At 44.6% G+C, this 18,841-nt stretch overlaps 1 protein-coding gene across 3 annotated transcripts in view; it reads right to left on the bottom strand.

Moving 5' to 3' along the window:
* SH2B3 (SH2B adaptor protein 3) overlaps positions 1-18,841 on the bottom strand; it is a 191,070-nt gene that overhangs the window by 169,647 nt on the left and 2,582 nt on the right. The gene's annotated exons all lie outside the window — the stretch shown is intronic.

Below are 18,841 nucleotides of genomic sequence, written 5' to 3'. Positions count from 1 at the left end.
AATGAATACAAACATTTCAAAGTCTTTTCAAATTCGAGACACAGGCTCCAAATTTTGTGGCATGCGGTAGCACTTATGCTCTACCGCATCATTTAAACACAGAAGTTCTAATCCAGTGGTGGCCAACTCCAGTCCTCAAAAACCACAAACAGGCCAAGTTTTCAGGATCTCCACAGTGAATATGCATGAGATAGATCTGCATAAAATAGACAGTGTATGCAAATTTGTCTCATGAAAGAAGTTGGCCATCGTTGTTCTACTAGAAGTAGCAACTATGGTGGCACCTCGTGTCAAGTCAATCGAACAGGCTGTTTCAGGCCTGATTTTGCCTCATTTGCACGCATGGAGTTGCAATTACAAATTGACCCATTAATTTCCATAAGGAAAAAATAATAATAAAAAGAACTCCATGCATGCAATGGGAGAAAACCAGGCCTGGATCGGCCCTGTCTGGCTGAGCTGGGGGTAAGATGCCAACACCACCTTTCAGTAGCTTCTTGTTCTCATTTCAAAACCCAGATCTAGTGTTTGGGTGATTGCCAGGTTCTTGTGGCCTGGTTTGGCCTCTGTTGGAAACAGGATGCTGGGCTTGATGGACCCTTGATCTGACCCAGTATGGCAATTTATGTTCTTAAAAAAATAAATAAAAAAATAAAATAACATTTTTTTAAAAAACCCCACACAGTGCCCTTTCACCCCAGCACTCAGATTGCCAGCTACCCTTCCTTTCTCTCTCTGCGGACATACAATACATTTTACAGTAGTGTCACCTCCTTCCATTGCATTCCACTGTCTCACTCCTTAGACTGCCATTGTGAAGCACCGTAGGGGAAAAAAAAAAAACAGCCTGACGCAAAAGAAAATAAGGAAACTAGAAATGCAAACAAAATGCTTCTGAACAAGACTGCCAAGCCTGCCAAGTCATTAAAAAAAAAAAAAAAAATTTGGCAAACTGTCAGTAAAAGATTTTTCAAACAACCTTAACTTTTGTACAGGCACATTTTGTGTACAGTTTTGGAAACGTGCACAATACCAAACAAAAAAAGGAACCCACACACAATCACCCCAAGCTGCCTTAGCTCTGCTATCGGGCCGATTTTTCCATTACATCTCCTGGTCTAGCTGTAGACCCATTGTCTGCACAACAGTGGCTGTTACGAACATACAATATTTGGCACACCTTGCAAACTGTTAGTTTAAAAACATTATGGGTGTGGGGGGGGTGGAAACTTTTGCTTTTTTCTATGAACAATATAGAAAAAAGTACAACAGAAGAAATACCCTGTCAGTTTAAGGATGTGTCATTTTTTGCTTTTTTTTTTTTTTTTTTAATCACAGACTGTCAGAAAACTTACTGACAGTTGGCAACCTTGTTTCTGAAGCACTTAAAAACTCTCTCTCTCTCTCTCAAATTTGCTATGTTTGTTTGTGTGCTGGTCACTGTCAGTCATGCTCCAAAGAGCCTATCTGCACTGCATTTTCAGGACACTGAAGGATTGATTGTGTTTCCTTAGGGGGTACTTTTGGTACCTACCAAAAAAAATGCCTTAAAAATTACATAAACTGAAGAAAAATTACAATGAAAAAAAAAAAAAAGTGTTCGCAGGACATGGCAGTTTTTGTGCATGTCACATGAGAAAAAAAAAAAGAAAACACACATCAGCACATGTTTATACATGTAAAATTGCCATCTGATCATTGCCCAATTTGATGCATATAAAAATATGCACGCTGTGTGAGCAGTACATGCACTTTCCACCCACAGAGAAAAGCATGTTGACAGCACGAATACTTTTGGCTGCTGATGAAAGGACCAATTCTGGAGGCCAGGTGAAGTCAGGGAAGCAAAAATACGAGTATATATCTCTTTCCTGTCATTTTTTGTGTGCTCTTTATTGGAGTGAGGGCCCCAATACTATGACTTGGGAGTCAGTTCAGATATGTCACTGTGACATTTTGTGACAAAAGGGTGATGAACGAGAGAAGAGAGTTTGAAATTAACACTTAAAAGAATTTAATTTTTTAAATAAAATATTTAATATTTTTGACATATTCCTTAGCTAGAGGGGAAACCGAAAACGGGCCTTATTTTCAAGAATTTCTCACATCCTTCATCTATAGTAAAGCCCTTTTCAGAAACAAGGACCAGTGTGATTTTTTTTCTGAAGACATTCAATTTTATTCTTTTTAAAAAAAAATGGAACAGACTATATACAATGCTGACTGCCACTGGCCTCATCTTCAAGAGCAATGCTGGAACGAGTGAGCATCAAGACCATACCAACTTGCAAATTTACTCTCAAAACTTCAATTTTTTTTTTTTTTTTTTTTTTTTAAGACACAAGGATGTAGTTAATGAAAGAGGTGTCCTTCCATCCCATGGCCCTGGGAAAGGTCTTGAGAATCCTATCACGGCCTTGTGGGGGAAAAAAAATTCATAACAGCCTTGCTGAGCAATCAGGAGGCAGTTTGGGCTTGCAGGCCCAATATTTGCATTTTTTCTCTCTTTCTGCTTTGACTTCGGAGAGGGCACCATCATTTTAACTGCAGAAATTCTGAAGCAGAGGAGCTTAATTATTGATTCTTACCATCAAAGACCTTTCTGGTTATCACTTTGCTTTGTAGTGTCTCTACAGTTAAATAAAAAATGTTTTGAAAAAAAAAAAACACAGACCTTTCTTGTACGGGTCTTGGAGTAATTAAGAACTTCCTGACACAAGTAAGGTGGAGAACTTGTGCATCCTCTGGCCGCCGGGGGTAAGATATATAGTCGTCTCTCTCAAAAAGGCCACGCTCTTTCTACATCTTGGATAACCGTGTACACCTACGTACTTTAAAATTTTAGAAAGACACTTTGGCAGCACTGGTGGCCACATGCTAGACAGCCTTGCTGATTTCTCCTCGGAGCTGAAAAAACGGCAGCAGGCCTTTGGGCCTGTGAAGCAAGCGTTCAGCAGCATGGGCCTCTCTTACGCCGTGCTTTATCCGGCCAAACTTAAAGTCATCATCAATAACAAGGCGGTCGTCTGCACTGCTTTGAAAGAGGCACAACAGCTCCTGGCTGACATCAAACAACGTTCTGACCCGCCCATGATGGGTCAGCGATATACACATTGAGGTGCCATTGCTACACAGCGCCACGCGGGAGCGAAACAGAGCGGTGGTTTTGGACTGTACTGTGTCTTACCGGAGTTCCTTTTATATTTATTTTTGTTTCTCAAGTTCTTGTTCTATGTCTGTTAACTTCATTATTTGGCTCGAAGACATTGTCTACTTGGGGGGAGGACTTTTTCCCTTTCTTTTTGTGCTGCGTGGGTCTGTTAATTCGGGCCTTTTTGTTTATCACCCCTCGCTACTAGGCTCAGTGTCGTTTTTATTTTTAATGTGGACACTGCGAGTACAGGGCCCACTGCAGAGAGTTTTTCGGCAGGCCATACATATATACACTTGCGTATTATATGCCTGGCAATATGATTTGAACAGGGTGCGCTCCTTCTCTTTTAAACTTGTTTCCAAGCCATTGCTTTTCTTGTGTGCGTTGTCGGGCGCAACCCATTTTGTTTTTTCAGGGCATATTGCTACTGACACTATCAGGCCGATACAGTAGAGTGTGCTCCGACGGAGCGCACTGTTAACCTGCCCTTGAACGCGCGTTTTCCCTTACCCCTTATTCAGTAAGGGGCGGAAAATGCGCGTCCAACCCGCGGCACCTAATAGCGCCCGCAAGATGCAAATGCATGTTGATGGCCCTATTAGGTATGCCCTCGCGATACAGAAAGTAAAATGTGCAGCCAAGCCGCACATTTTACTTTCAGAAATTAGCGCCTACCCAAAAGGTAGGCGCTAGTTTCTGCCGGCACCGGGAAAGTGCACAGAAAAGCAGTAAAAACTGCTTTTCTGTGCACCCTCCGACTTAATATCATGGCGATATTAAGTCGGAGGTCCCGAAGAGTAAAAAAAAAAAAGTAAAAAAAATTTTTAAATGGGCCGGCAGCTGTCGGGCCGAAAACTGGACGCTCAATTTTGCCGGCGTCTGGTTTCCAAGCCCGTGGCTGTCAGCAGGCTCGAGAACAGACACCGGCAAAATAGAGCGTCGGCTGTCAAACGGAGGTGCTAGGGACACCCACACCACCTAATTTAAATACAGAATCGTGCGCACAGGCGAGCGGGCATTCGTCCGCTCTCCCGCAGACTTTACTGAATCTGCCCGTTTGTGCGTCCCATGCTATTTCTTAAGTTGTCACGAGTCGATTCAGTGTTTAATAACCGTGATCGTATTGGGGTGGTCGTTTAAGTGGGTTTCTGTTACAGGTTGGTAAGGGTAGGTGGGGGGTTGTTTGTAGGCGAGAGCCCCGGTTTTGATTAGTTTCCCCATCGTGGTGGGTTTCAGTTGTTTACCCTTTCGGTTTGTGGGGTTAATTGATAGTTTGGGTAGGGATAGGGGATTGCCCGAGCTTCATGTTTTTCTAGTGAAGGCAGGTGGGTTTGCTGTACTTACTACCTGGCTGGAGGGCATGCCCTCTTCTTTGGATTTTATTGCTATTCTCTGTACACGTCTCCGTTATTTTCTCAAGCTGTTGGGATATTGGCCGATGGAGTTTTTGCCCTGGCTCCAGCGGTGATCTCTCTTTGGGGTAGGGTTCCCTGATTGGGAGCCCCTCAGGGGGTCTGTAGCCCTACCTTTTTGTAATGGGTATAAGACCCCTGTTCAGCCTGCTGTTTTTTGTTTTATTTAAAATGTCTGCTTTTAAGCTTATGTCTTTAAATGTTAAGGGTATTTCTTCGCCCATTAAACAGAAACGTATATTACAATGGGCGAGCCGTAATCAGGTTCAGATTCTTTTCTTGCAGGAAACTCACTTAACTAATGTGGAGCATGAGAAATTGGGCGGGACGTGTTTATTACTCAACATATAAATAACTCCCGTAGCCCAGGTGTTTGTGTTTTGGTTAGTAAGAATCTGCCTTTGCAAGCCCATAAGTCACCGTGAGATCCCTAAGGCAGATATGAAATCCTTAACTCTTTTCTTTATGAGGATATATTTGCTCTTGTGGGGTGGGTAAGGGGCAGGGGTGTGGCCTGCTGGTTGCGGCGGTTGCTACCCCTGATTGAACTGGATGTTCACTAGGATGGCGCTGCTCTCTGCATTGGTGGAGGGGTGGAAGGGAATTGGGGCCGGAGGGTGCTGGAAGCCAATAGAGACGGGTGGGAGGGAGAAAAAAGGGGGGAAAAAATGGATAAACTGCGTAGCTTGCTGGGCAGACTGGATGGGCCGTTGGTCTTCTTCTGCCGTCACTTCTATGTTTCTGTTTGTGAATGTGTATGCCCCCAACCATGACTAGGATGCCTTTTAGAGGAAGCTGCTGGACATTGTTGTGACCTTTGGTTATGATGAGCTCTGTGTGTGTGGGGGGGGGGGGGGGGGGGAGATTGGAATGTTTGCATGATCCCCTCCCCCCCTCCCCCTTTTAGATAGGTCCTCTGGATGCCCTTCTTTGTCCCAATCCCAGTTTGATTCTGGTGAGTTTGTTTCCTCTTTATCCCTGTTAAGACATCTGGCGCCACTTTCATCCTACAGATAGGGACTATACCTTTTAATCTCCCCTGCATAAAACCTATAGTAGGCTTAATTATTCTTTTTTTTTTGTTGTTCATGCAACTTTTTGGCTGGGACACAGGACTGCACCATCCTCCTTTGTACCATTTCTGATCATAGCTCTGTGGAGCAAACGGCACAGTTGCTCAATTATGGTACTGGCCCATGACTCACGATTTTGAGGGATTTTTCTTTATCCATTTGTAAGGGCATTCATTTTCAGTTTTTAAATTTTAAATGGGAATTTATCAGTGTTTATTACAACCAACAAAAAGCAGGAGAAAATAATTGAGGGGGAGAGGAAAAATCATCCCTCCCCCCCCACCCCCACACTGATTTTCTGTCATTTGGTTGGTGATAATAAACACTCATAAATTCCCAGGCAAAATAAAAAGAAAAAAAACGCAAGTTCCTATCCATTTGGCAAAATTTCCTTGTTATTGTTTGGTGGGTAGGAGACAATTAAGATACCCAGTGAAAAACTGACAGTCTTAGCCCTCCAGACTTCCCAGCCTGTAACGATCTGCAGCAGCTCAGCAGGCTGTGCCAGGTCCATTGCAAATAGAAGCATCTCTTTGCTGCTATCATCGCTAGAAACCTTTGCTTTCACTTTTTTTTTTAAAGTTTCTTCTATAATTTTATCAGCATTATAACAATAACAAAAGAGAAAAAAAAAATCAGTGGGAGGGGATACATTTTTCCATCCATTTCACCTTCACAGGAGAAATAAAAAACATAAGATCTGAAAACAAAGGCCCCTAGATACTACAGATTGTCAGTCATATTTTTAGCAGCTTTGAAACACCTACTAAAATTCAATTTTGACTAATGCACGCTCTCTTTAAAGCTTATTGAACACAAAATTTAAACATACATACCTATCTATCAGCTTTCATGGATGAGTATTGGGCATTTTCATGGGTTCCTGATTTTGACTGCTAGATTGGGTCCTCAGCACCCCGGATCGGGTGGGGAAGCTATGGAGGGAGCGTTTACAGCTCCCAGCACAGAAGGGAATCGCATCGTTGTTAAGAGCAACACCAGGTGGCTGGAATCTTTGCCCAGGGTGGAGGGTTCTGAAAGGAGCTCTGGTGCACGGCTCCCAGCCTCAGGACCATGGCTGCAAAGTGACCAGAACAGTGGGAATAGGGTTGCCAGCTTTCCCATGGAGCAGGACCAGACACTTGGGAGGGGGGGGGGGGGGGGGGGCCACAGCCCCCCCCCCCCCCCTTTTTGTTCCCTTTCACATCTAGCGTTTCTGCCTAGTTAAAAATATATATTCTGCCTGCCTGTCTTTGGGGCTTGGGTTCAACTCTCTTCTTCCTCTCAGAGGGCCAGCCCGAACCAGCAGCACAGCTGTGGGAGAGGCAGAGGAGGAGGAGAGTCAAACCAAGGCCGGAAAACAGGCAGGTGATTGGAGCGCTGCCAGGCTACCACCACTGATTGGCCCCTGACCTTGCCTGACCAGGTTTTACAGTGTCAGGTTACCCTTCTAACCACTGTACAGCAAGCTGGAAAACCGGGCAGTTGTTCATACTAAGTGGGAGGGAGGGAGGGAATCCCTGGGGGAGCTGTGGCACTGGATACCAGCACCAGTCCCACAGAGCTGAAAGAAAAAAAAAAAAAAAATAGGCACAACCAGGCCAAAAGCAAACAAAAAAAAAATGCCAGTTGCAGGCAGCAAAATTATTTTTGAAGCTACAGCATTTATTTATTTAATAAAGAGTAGGTATCTATTTTTCCCTTCCCTGTGTAACAAAGAGAAAACTGTCCAGTAAGTAAGATAGAGAATGCAAAGTATCGTGTGCGGTTAGCAATAGCTCAGAAAACCTGTAAATAGTCCTTTCTGCAGATCATTACCAGTGAAGGGAAGTAAATGAAGCAATGGCTAGAAGCACTCTGTACTCTGACATTCGGAGGACTTGGACGGAGCTGCTGGGCTTGGCTATTTTTAGTTTATTTGGGGAGGGGTTATTAGAGTATGTAGTTTCACCCAGGTATGGAACGGTCCGCGCGCAGTACCCCCGGGTTCTCCAAACAGCGGCGGAGTGCAGAAGTGCGCCCCCCCCCCCCCCCCCCCAAATCACTCAACTCATCGCCCCTATTTCGGGCCCCCCACTTAGACGTCCTATCAGCGCTGCCAGCCTCTCGGTGACTCAGCATCCTCGGGGCGCCGCTCGCTCGCACTTCCGGCCCTCGGCGAGCAGTCCTCTCTAGGAAATCACCACGGCTGCAAGCGTGTGCATTACACCACATGAAATCGTGGGAACAGGGGCCCGGGGCTACAGGCAAAACCCAGGGGCTGCAAAAAAAAGGTGGTGTTCAAAGCACAGAGCTCGAGAGGCACCCACGAGTTTTCATCATTCACCCCTTGAAAAGTATTGAGAGACGTGTGACCTCGGGGGGGGGGGGGGGGGGGGGGGGCGGAGGGGGCACAGCCATTACGATCTTTAAACAAAAAGCAGAGCTACAAACAAAACCAGGTATACACAGGATATAGCTTTGTCATAGATGCCATTTCAGAAAGTTGCTTATGGCTTTAAAGATGTAAGATGCAGGACTTTCAGAGAAAGCTTTGAATATGGATTTACTATACACAATCAAGAGGAGTTTTTATTTATATATCTTATCTTGATGGGCCGTGTACACAAGTGAGGTGACAGACAAGTAGAATCATTTGCACACAAAAACTAATATTCCAGCTGCACTTTATTAAAAGGGTTCCCGATATTCTATACCTATAGGAAGAGTTGTTTGAGTACTGGACTCCCATTAGGAGGAATAAATAAATAAATAATTCAAAATTGGCTAGAGATTTTTTTTCCCCACTTGGTCCTGGATTACAATATAGGACAATGGAATTCAGTCCCAGCCGTGAAGGACTACAAAACAAGGTTTGGATTTTAGGGTATCCCAAACTAATAGGCACGAGACAGATCTGCATATAATGGAGGCAGTGTGCATGCAAATCTAACCAATGCATTCTCATTAGGCATCTCCTGAAAACCCAATTCAAACCTGTTTGCAGCCCTCCAGCACTGGGAGTGAACACCATCACTAGAGGCAGAGCAGGTGGCAGCAGAACTAGAGCCACCATCAGCATCTATAAAGATTCCATGAATTTAGGTCACATCCATAAGTCACTGAAAGCTGACTTGCACTTGATCACCATATTCCGCCAAGATGCGTTTCTCTCCCCTCAAGCACATTCTGGGAGCATTTTCTTAAAAAGAAACGTCTCTTCAGGGCACTATAAAATATTTCCCCCCAAGTTCATGTGATGTACAGTAATAGCCTGCCCCCTCCCCCCAGGAAAGTGTTTTGAATGTATACTAGTATAAGAAATTTAAATTATTAGCAATGCAAAAAATGTTCCTGCTCATCACGTGGACTGCTGAAGCAAAGCAAGGGAGGCCAACCGATATCTTCTTGGGGATAAATTTTAGGAATCCAACAGCTGAATATAATCTTTAAAAAACCATAACCATTGAAACGACAAGCTGTGGCCATGCTAGGATAATATTGAGCTCTGCCACATTATCTATTCAATACGTTGACATATAGACTCATTTCTTCCTTGCATGTCTTTCAGTTTGCCAGGATTTCTAATGTGCGCTAATATACCATAATCAAAAAATAAAAATTACAGACCTCCCCTGAACATTAGAGATGCTAAGATAACCTGGCAAGGGGGGGGGGGGGGGGGGGGGATAGATAAAGTTTGTGCTTTTGATCTTGCTGCACTGTCACCTGGAACACTCCACCTGAGCTGGTTCTTCATGCTCCCTTTCTGGCCAGGTTGTTTGATTATTTAAAAAAAAAAAGTTTGCCCTAGTAAGCACAATTTCTTTTGGTCTATCTGTGTCTTAACAAAAACTGTAAGCTGCCCCGAGCAGGGCCTGTCTCTGATGTGTATCAGTTGCTTATACTGTTCATTATGTACAGAATTGCAAATTGCAGTTTTTGAATTTTTATTTGAAAATGTTGGTTTTTTTAAACCACTTATACCAGGTTGAAAGTGGTTTACTGAAATTAGACCAAAAAAAAAAATACTCAAACAGAAAAACAATAGCAACAAGTAGTAGGACTAGCAGTACTACTGCTAAACGTTGTGGGGAGAGCAGCCAGCAATGATGGGGGAGAGGGCATAAGAGGCCAAAAATGATTTACAGAAACTATTCTGGTGACCACTGGCTCCTAGAAGGCCCTAAAAAAAAAAAAAAAGTCATTGTTTGAGCAGAAGCACAGTTTCCTTCTGGGGACAGGCACTGTAACTTTACTGGTGGCCTTCAAACGCCCCTAAATTACTACTGCAACTACAATCACAGGTTCACACTCAATAACTGGAGCAAAATAATGTCAAGAGATTGGTTTTCAAGCAGCACACTCAAATCTCTGGGTCAGCGGGTAGGAAAAATGACAGTTTTGTAAATTCTACACAAATGAGTCACCTCCCCGTCTGCTTCCTATCTGTTTTTCCTCCTCTGCTAATCTGTCAGAACAATGAACAGAAAGCGGCCCTAGCAAAGTTTCAGGGACTGCATGCAGAGCAAATCACGCAAACAGAAAGACATTAAATATCAAAATTAAAATCTAACATGTGCATGCTTTGTGCCCGTGGCCTGGCATCTCATGACTTCTGTGTGATGCAGTTTAGAAACAGGATGCTACCAAGAAGCATAAAATATGTTTTGTCCCTTCCAATTATAGACACTTCGTATTCTTCGACAAAGTGACCACTGTCTCCTACTCCTGGACATGAGCAACAGGGAAAGGAGCTCCCAATTAGGGCCTGATGGATATTTCTAAGTAACCCAGACTGGGCACCATTAGCCACAGGATACTGGGCTTGATGGAGCACTGCTCTAACCAGCACACCACTTATGTGCTTTAGTGCAAGCATTTAAACCGATAAACCATTTGAAGCATCTGCTAAAAATGCCGAGTTTTCTGAGATACTGATTTAGGGCTCTAATTTACTAAGTTTTTTGTAGACACAAAATAGCAAAAAGCCTTTGTAAAAAATCAGGCCCTTTCAGAAGTACATAGAAGGAAAAAAAAAAATGTTTTGGGGTCCAGCAAGCTACCCACACCATAGCATCCAAAACCACAAAGCAAGCAAACAGCCATCTGCATTTCCAGCTTAGCCTGGGTTAAGAGGCACAGTATATGTTTGGTTTCAAATTTTTTTTATTATTTTTGTTTTAGTACTTTTTAAAAGATAAAAAGTCATAAAGGGACAGTAATGGATAAAATACCCCCAGTGCGCTCCATGGGTAGTTGTGCACATCTGCAAGGAGTCACAAGCAGGGACCGGCAGAACAGCGAAGATAATCACCATATACTTCAAATACAAAAAGTGACCAAAGCATCACGTGAAGCTTTAGGAATATAAAACTGCATCAGACTGTAGCTTCATGGGAAATTAAACTACCATTACAAAGTCTCTCCCAGACTGCCTCCTATATTCATGCCTCCTGGTTGCAGACTGCCCATCTTTTGCACCCAATAAAGATCTCTCCCTAATAATCTAATGATCTGTAAAACAGCAGATTAGGGGGTCAAAATGTAAAACTAGCAATCTGCTTTTGAATTACCAGAAGTCTTAAGAGAAAAAAAAAAGTGTTTAAAATTAGTCACTTACACTTACAAATTAATTCTAAACCCTGTGATTTGTCTATAAATGCAATGCCGGCTAAGCAGACTATTTAAAAGAATTCATATGCTGCACAAACCCAACCATTTTAGAGATTTAATCTACTTCTCACAGAGCAGACACCAAGAAGCCTGTTTTTCTTTAATAACTCTGGCGATCTCTTACTTTAATGGGACAGAAATATACATGGGAGGTGACAAACTGTTAGAATTTTATTGACAGCCAAGACAAGAGAAACAAGTACTGAATGAATTTTAAAACAAACTTTATAACAAATTTCAGACTGTTTCCTATGAAACTGCCCTCAAATGCCATTTTCTATTACTAAACATTTTATTGCGACACTGTCACAGGTGTTTTTCTCTCACTTGCGCACAGCTCAGGTAACTTTACCCGTTACTGTCCCTTTAGGAGTTGGGGGGTTTGTCACTTTGCCTTTTACTCTGTATTGAAAAGTATTTGCAACCAAACGATTACTCACAGCCTCTCCTTAACCCCAGGCTGTGGTGGAAATGCAGACGATTGCTTTGCAAAGATTCTCTGCAGGATCCGGATAGGGCCCAGCCCGAGGGGGGAGCAAAGCAGCTGGGATCAGCCATGGGGAAGAAGGACCAGAGGGATATGTCTTACACAAAGGGTGTGCCAATATGAAGCCCAAAGATTAATTTGCCTGGAAAAATAATTTATTACACAAACACTCATTACCATCCTGAATGTACAACTTATTTCTCTGTATGAACTGCATGGCAGTCATGTCCTGTATTCACCACCGATTAGTTATTCATACCCTACCAATTAAATCCTCCAGTCACTATGAATTACCAGGAGCTTCTGAAAACGGTCTGCAGTGTCAGATTGCTCAGGAGATGTCTGGAGTGCTCACAGATGTGCATCACATGCTAGAGTCTTCAAGACAGCAGTGCCCATGCCTAGTCCTGACCCACTAGAGCTGTCTTCTGATTTGAAAAGGATACTACACGTCTACGGCCACAGAAGGCAGATCCTGGCCTTTCCAGTCTGCCCGCTGTAGCCAAGCTGGCCGCGAGCACGGCAATGCACGAACTGCCCCACTGGAAGCCCCGTGAAAAGGCAACCACTACATGATCAGTTTATGCATGGGAAAAATCTGGTGGTGCCAGCTAGCAGAAAGCCAGAAGCCATCCTGCATTCCCCTTGTAACAGTCCTACATTTTAAAGATGCAGATAAAGTGGACTGTGGACATATACTCCCCTCAATAAAATAAAAAGTAAAATGTAACATAGGCTTAAAGCAAACAAACAGGTCAATCCAGTAAAGTGCGGCCGCGGTTACCCCGCTCCTAACCCGCTTTCTACTCACTTTCCAGCCGCGTTAGCCCTTCCTGCGATACACTATCCCCTTTAACCGATTCTTACCGTCTCTTTAAATCCCCGGGTAACCCTTTCCGCCCGCGGCATGTATATTAGATGTAAACGATCGAATTAGCTATTCCCTCCCATACAGTAACGCGCGCCCCAACTATCGCTATTTTACCCTGCCGTTTTGCCGCGCGTTTAACCTGCTAACTTACCGCCTACCCTTACCCCTGCGTTAGAGGCAGGGGTAAGGGTAGGTGGCAAACTTACCCCCAGCCCCCGCTCACCTGCCCTGGCCGCGTCAATGGGTGCTGGTCTCCGGGGCAGCCCCAGTCCTCTCCCCCCTCCTCCCGAAGCAACGAAAGCGGAAAAAAATCGAAAAAGCCAAAAAAAAAAAAATAGCAACGAAGTGGACGGTTTTCCTACGCTCGGGATTTCCAGTCCTCTCTCCCCTCCTCCCGAAGCAAGGCGCATAAAGCAGCCTTGCTTCGGGAGGAGGGGAGAGAGGACTGGAAATCCCGAGCGTAGGAGAACCGTCCACTTCGTTGCTATTTTTTTTTTTTTTGGCTTTTTCGATTTTTTCCGCTTTCGTTGCTTCAGGAGGAGAGGACTGGGGCTGCCCCGGAGACCAGCACCCATTGACGCGGCCAGGGAGGAGGGGAGAGAGGACTGGCAATCCAGAGCGTAGGAGAACAGTCCACTTCCTGGTATCTGTCATTTCAAATGTCATTTGAAATGACAGATACCAGCATGTCCGTGAAGCGTAAGGCCAGCGCACCCAGGATACTGTATAGCGCTCTATACAATAAAATGGGTTGCGCGGGCCTAACGCTTCACGGACGCTTCTTGCATTTGCAAGCAATTTAAATACAGTATCGAGCAGTAGGTGAGCCGGACTGTGTGTGCGGCAACCGTGGGTGCGCCCGGCACTAACGCAGCTCTTCCTACCGCTCCTTACTGTATCGCCTGTTAGTGTTTTCTCATCTAGATCTCAAGTTGCACAATCATACCCACATCAAGACCTTAATCTAATCTTGGGCTGGATTAACTCCCTTTATTCAAACAATATTTTGATCTGCCATAATCATAACTTCCTAGTATGGAGGGATGTCTGATCTTTGGCCTCTACAAATTTCTAAGTATTTACATATAAGGGCCCAAAATTATTAAAGGATTTATCCCATTTTTTTGTGCAAGGAGATAAAAAAAAAAAAAAAAGCTTAAGAAATCATTTTAAGGCATTATCTGTGCAATTTCAAAATCTAATTGACTCTTTAATAATTGCAATTTTAAAGTGTTACCCATTAGAAATTAAAGTCACAATTCTTACCACATTTGCACATTTTATTTTTCAAGTGATGTTCCCTTATCCTATACAATAGAATGGTTCACATCTGTCAGTTTCCCAGTGAAAGAAGTTGAGTTTCAAGAGCCTCTCACTGACCAATCTGCTTTTGGACTGGTTCGACAAGCAACCAGCGGGTCAAAGTCCATTTTTGTTTCTCTTTAAGTTGCCGAAAGGAGCTTCCCATGCACGCTCAAGGGTATCTGCAACTTGGGAGCGAGACAAGGACCCTGGGAGCATCGAGCGGGCATGCAAAACACACAGACCCAAGCACGCAACCCAACGAAAGGCTTTGGAGGTTGTGTTTACCCCTTTGAAAATATCCCTTCCCGATCCTGAGAGGGACCAGGAAAAAAATTTCCTGAACTATCAAACCCTGCCATTTTGCTAAACCTCATTAATTAGATAACACATTAGAACTTTAAGTACAATAATGTTCCTGTATCTTTGATGTGAACTATAAAATCCTTTATCCTTTTGACAATTAGTAAAAGGATTTTTGGGAGGGTTAAATATTCTTTTCAAAAACTTAAAAATCTCTGTATAATATGCTTTGGATGGTGTCTCTGGAACTGGCTGGGGTGGGTGCACACGCGCATCCCACCGTCTGGCGAGGAGCACAGATGCGTACTCCCAGGCACGAGCGGGCGCTTCCCCGCTGTCAAGCTGGACGCATAGCACCAAAACGTGGGCATCTTGGCACAGACTCGCTGGAAAGCCTCGCGTCTGGAAGGAGGCAAAAATCGATGATGCCCTGATGTAAGCAGGTAGGAGGTGCCAAATGGGAATGCAGTCAGGCCATGGGGAGGGATGAGTCACCTCGGGTCGTGCGTTGGGAGTCGAGCAGAGATGGTGGAAGGGGAAGGGGCTAGGGCCATGCTATTGCCCAGCAAAAATGTTTTGTGGGTGTCTGATCATTACAAAAAAAATGAAACCCTTAAAACTTCTTGCAATTACCAAGCAAAACAAAAAATATAGACCACTGAAGGAATTGTCAATCACAGATGGGGACTGCAAATATGTGGTTTACCAGTAATTCATATTAGAAACAGACATGATAGCAGGAAAAAAAAAAAAATCTATCCATCCATGCACTCAACTACTCAGCTCTACAATCCCTACCACTCCTGCTCAGATCCTACTTCCTAACATTTCTACAGTGCTACGCAACACACGCAGCACTGTTCAAACAAATAAAAAAAGGCAGTCCCTGCTCAATAGAGCTTACAATCTAATAAGACAAACAAAGGACAAGAGACTTGGGGCATTTCATAAAGTAAGACAATGGTTAGAAAAGAAAGTTAGTTAGTGAGGCTAAAAGCAGCCAATCAGGCCTAAGATGTAAAAGCCGCTGCAGAAAGATGGGTCTTTAGTTGGGATTTAAGCATTGCACGAGAGGAGCATGACGCACCAGTTCAGGAAGACTATTCCACCACACAGCCAGTTGGAAAGCAGGGAGTCGGGGAATTGGAGGCAGAGAAGGGCACAGATAGGAGTGACTTGCCTGATGAAGTGTGTAGAGAGAGGAGAGGAGACGTGGCGAGGAGCTGCAGAGTGAAGGCACTTGTAGGTGTGAAAGAGGAGCTTGAACTGTATGCAGGAGCGGAGAGGGAGCCAATGCAGTGACTTCAGAAGAGGGGTTATAGCGACTTTGGTGAAAGTTAAGGTGCACAGCCTGCAAAGGAGAGAGCGCGCTTCCCAGAAGACCTGCGAGGAGCAGGCTGCAATGGTCTAAGCGGGAGGTGATGAGAGAGTGGGGTAAGGGTTCTGGTAGTGAGTTCAGGAAGGAAGGGACAGATTTTGGTGATATTATAGGGAAAGAAAACGGCGCGCTTTACCAGAGCTTTGGATATGCGTAGAGAAGGAAAGAGGAGACGAAGATGACTCCTAGGTTATGGGCTGATAGGACCGGGAGGATGACTGTGGTAGCCACAGAAACAAGAGGAAAGGGGGGAGGTGGGCGGATGATCCCTTGTGTAAGCCCTAATTTTGTCCTGCAAGTAACATTTCCTGTTGATTTCTGTCAATGTGACTTAAGAATTGTTAAAGTTGGCCAGGTCACAATGTACATCTCAGCCAGCAACCCATCTTTACTGGTGGCAAGCAAGCAGGTACTACCAGAAGCGTACAAGACGGCGGGCTCCTGTTACAACTCTTCATACCCCTGCCAGTTCATAGAAGAATTAGATCTGGGATGACACTCCCATACTCATGAGAAACTCAGCCATGCAAAAACCTTGCATTTCAGAAAATGCAATAATAAACACACAGAAAACCCCCCAACTTGCTCTAGACTACTGGTCTGCACAACAGACTTAGTTCACTTGTCTAAAAGCCATGCTTGCGGTTTAGCTCTGAACAAGGGCTGGGTCTGGCCTGCTGTAACAAAATTAAAAAAAACCACCACTGGTCTGCCTGGAGTGCAAATAAAAGGTAAGTGCCATAGGGGGATATCGCATCCTGTTTACTCGCATAAATCCTGAAACCGGCCCTCACCCCAGCTACAAATCCACATCTTTCCTGAAAGCGTTTTAATTTATTACTTCTTAGGACAAGCTCAACTATTGTAATTAGCCAGGCAGCTCTTAAAGGGGGCTTTTCCTCCTCAATTAACAGACTATAAAGAACAGCCTCCTTCCCATGAAGACAAGCTGCACTTCTGAAAAGTCAACGAAAAAGCTTCAACATGCTCCAGTTTTTACAGAAACCGCTTACCACATAAAGAGTTCCACTAGTTTCAAACTGAGTTTGTGTTTTGCAATTCACAGCAAACCTAGAACAAGTCTTGTTATCCTATAGCCACTGCCAACTGTTTCCAAATGAACCTTTTCTCCCAAAAATGGAAAACAATTCTGAGCATACAGCAGCATATGCATCTTTCAAAGCAAAGAACGCAATCTTGTAGTATATTCTCAGTGCAATAAGAAGCCCAATGTACACACACACACAGAGTAATCTAACAAAGCTGCTCTTACCGGTCCTGACAAGTTCTCTTTTAGATTAAATAATAGTCTTCCTGCATATTTAAACACAAAAATCTCAAACTTGTGTTAATAACTGTTGTTGCACCTTTGGACTTATGCAAGCATTTGCTTAAAAAAAATATTCATAAAATAAACAAGAACCAGATTGAACATCTTCCAGGCATGGATTTAAGCACAGGCAACAGTCTCCAGTGCAAAGTTCTGATAGGTGCCAGAACGCTGCCTCCCAGCTGCTTACCTAAAGCAGAGCTGCCCCAATCTTACGCAGTGGCAGCAGCGGCAACCTAAGGGCAAATCAGTGTGGGGCCTGCAGCTGCCCGCTTGAGGCCCTGCTTCTCGCACAGGTTTCCAAAATAATAGGAAGCCCGCGTGAAAGAAAGGGGGGGCAGGGCCTCGAGCGTGCGGCCTCGGGCTTCAGGCTCAATTTCTTTTAGGCTGCTGCTGCCTCCGCTGCTCAGAACTGGGACAGCTCCGCTTCAGGTAAGTGCTAGGAGTTTGCCTCTGCCACCGGTATCTCAGCAGAGAAGAGGGGAGAAAAGGTGCCACTGCCCCCCCCCCCCCTTAGTAAATTAGGTCCCAAGTGCCAGTCTGAGGGCTCAACAGCAGCGCTGCCTTCACAGGACACCAGGATTCTGTTATCGGCAGGGCCGGCACATCCCAATAGGCAAACTGGGCGGTTGCCTAGGGCGCCAGCCATTAGGGGGCGGCAAAGAGCAGCCATGTGGGGCCACGAGCGGAGCCCATCCCACTCACAGCTGAGAAGAGTAGAGACTCAGCGGGCAATGAGCGGCACCTGTATGTGTTACCAGAGAGAGCAACGGTGTTCATGAGAGAGACGGAGGGTGCATGAGAAGGGGGCCTGTCTGAGTAAATGAGGTCGGGGCAGGAGAGGACGCAAGGCAGAAGGTTCGCCTAAGGCGCCTAAATACCCTTAACACCGGCCCTGGTTATTGGGGCTTGCTGCAGAGGTGACATTCACAACCAAGGAGGACACCCAACTCGCTGGGTAAAAAGGATGAGGTGCTGGGCTCTAGAGGGACCCATATAACCTCTCTCTCAGCAAGAAAACTTAGAACTGCAAAAGCTGGGCCAGATGGGAGGGAGTTACAAAATGGGGAAACCCTTCATCTGAGTGCATACAAAGTCTCATGGCACCCATGACCCTGGCAGAAGCTTGTTCTGATAGAGCTGGAAATTTGACACAGAGATGAAAAACAAAGGTTTAAAATTTAAAAACTATTTTTCCCAAAGATAACATTCAATAATTCTGTTTACAGATGAATTCAATATTGCCTAACTCCTTAAACATAGGCCAGACTACAAGAAAGTAAACCTTACTTGCTACTGTAATCCATGCGTTAATCATCAGCCGAATCGATTATTGCAGCTCCTTACACAGCAGACCCCTCACAATACAGTTTGAAGTGCCCCCAGCGAGAATTTTGAAAGGTGCAAAAGCAACTGATAAGCCTATTCTACATCACCTTCACTGGCTCCCAGTAAGGAGCAGTTTTGACTACAAATGCTTGAACAGGTCCCCCTCTCCCCCTATACACCCCCAAGGGAACTCTAATCTGCCGGAATACTTTTCCTCTCCTCCCCTGACTGCTGCCAGACTATCCTGCATGGGACGCCGCGCTTGCAGCTGTAAACGCAACTCTGGCACAAAGCACCACTAACCAGGCACCTGGAGCCATGGTACCTTAAGTTCAGGAAAAAGGCCAAGGCATGGGTTTTCAGCCAGGCCTCCCCCACACCCAAGTCCACATCTTCCTGAACCCTATGCAAAGGACTGCATTTATTCACAACTGGGTCTTGAAATTATTCACAAATATGAATCACAATGCTTCATTAATTGCAAATTCTGATTTGACTAAACTGGTTCTATTGCCTCTGTTCATTTAAATGTATTGTAATCCACCTT

Source organism: Rhinatrema bivittatum, chromosome 11 (assembly GCF_901001135.1).
Source record: "Rhinatrema bivittatum chromosome 11, aRhiBiv1.1, whole genome shotgun sequence".
NCBI lineage: Eukaryota > Metazoa > Chordata > Amphibia > Gymnophiona > Rhinatrematidae > Rhinatrema > Rhinatrema bivittatum.
The sequence above is the reverse complement of the archived record's forward strand: the minus strand, read 5'-3'. Positions and strand labels throughout refer to the sequence as shown.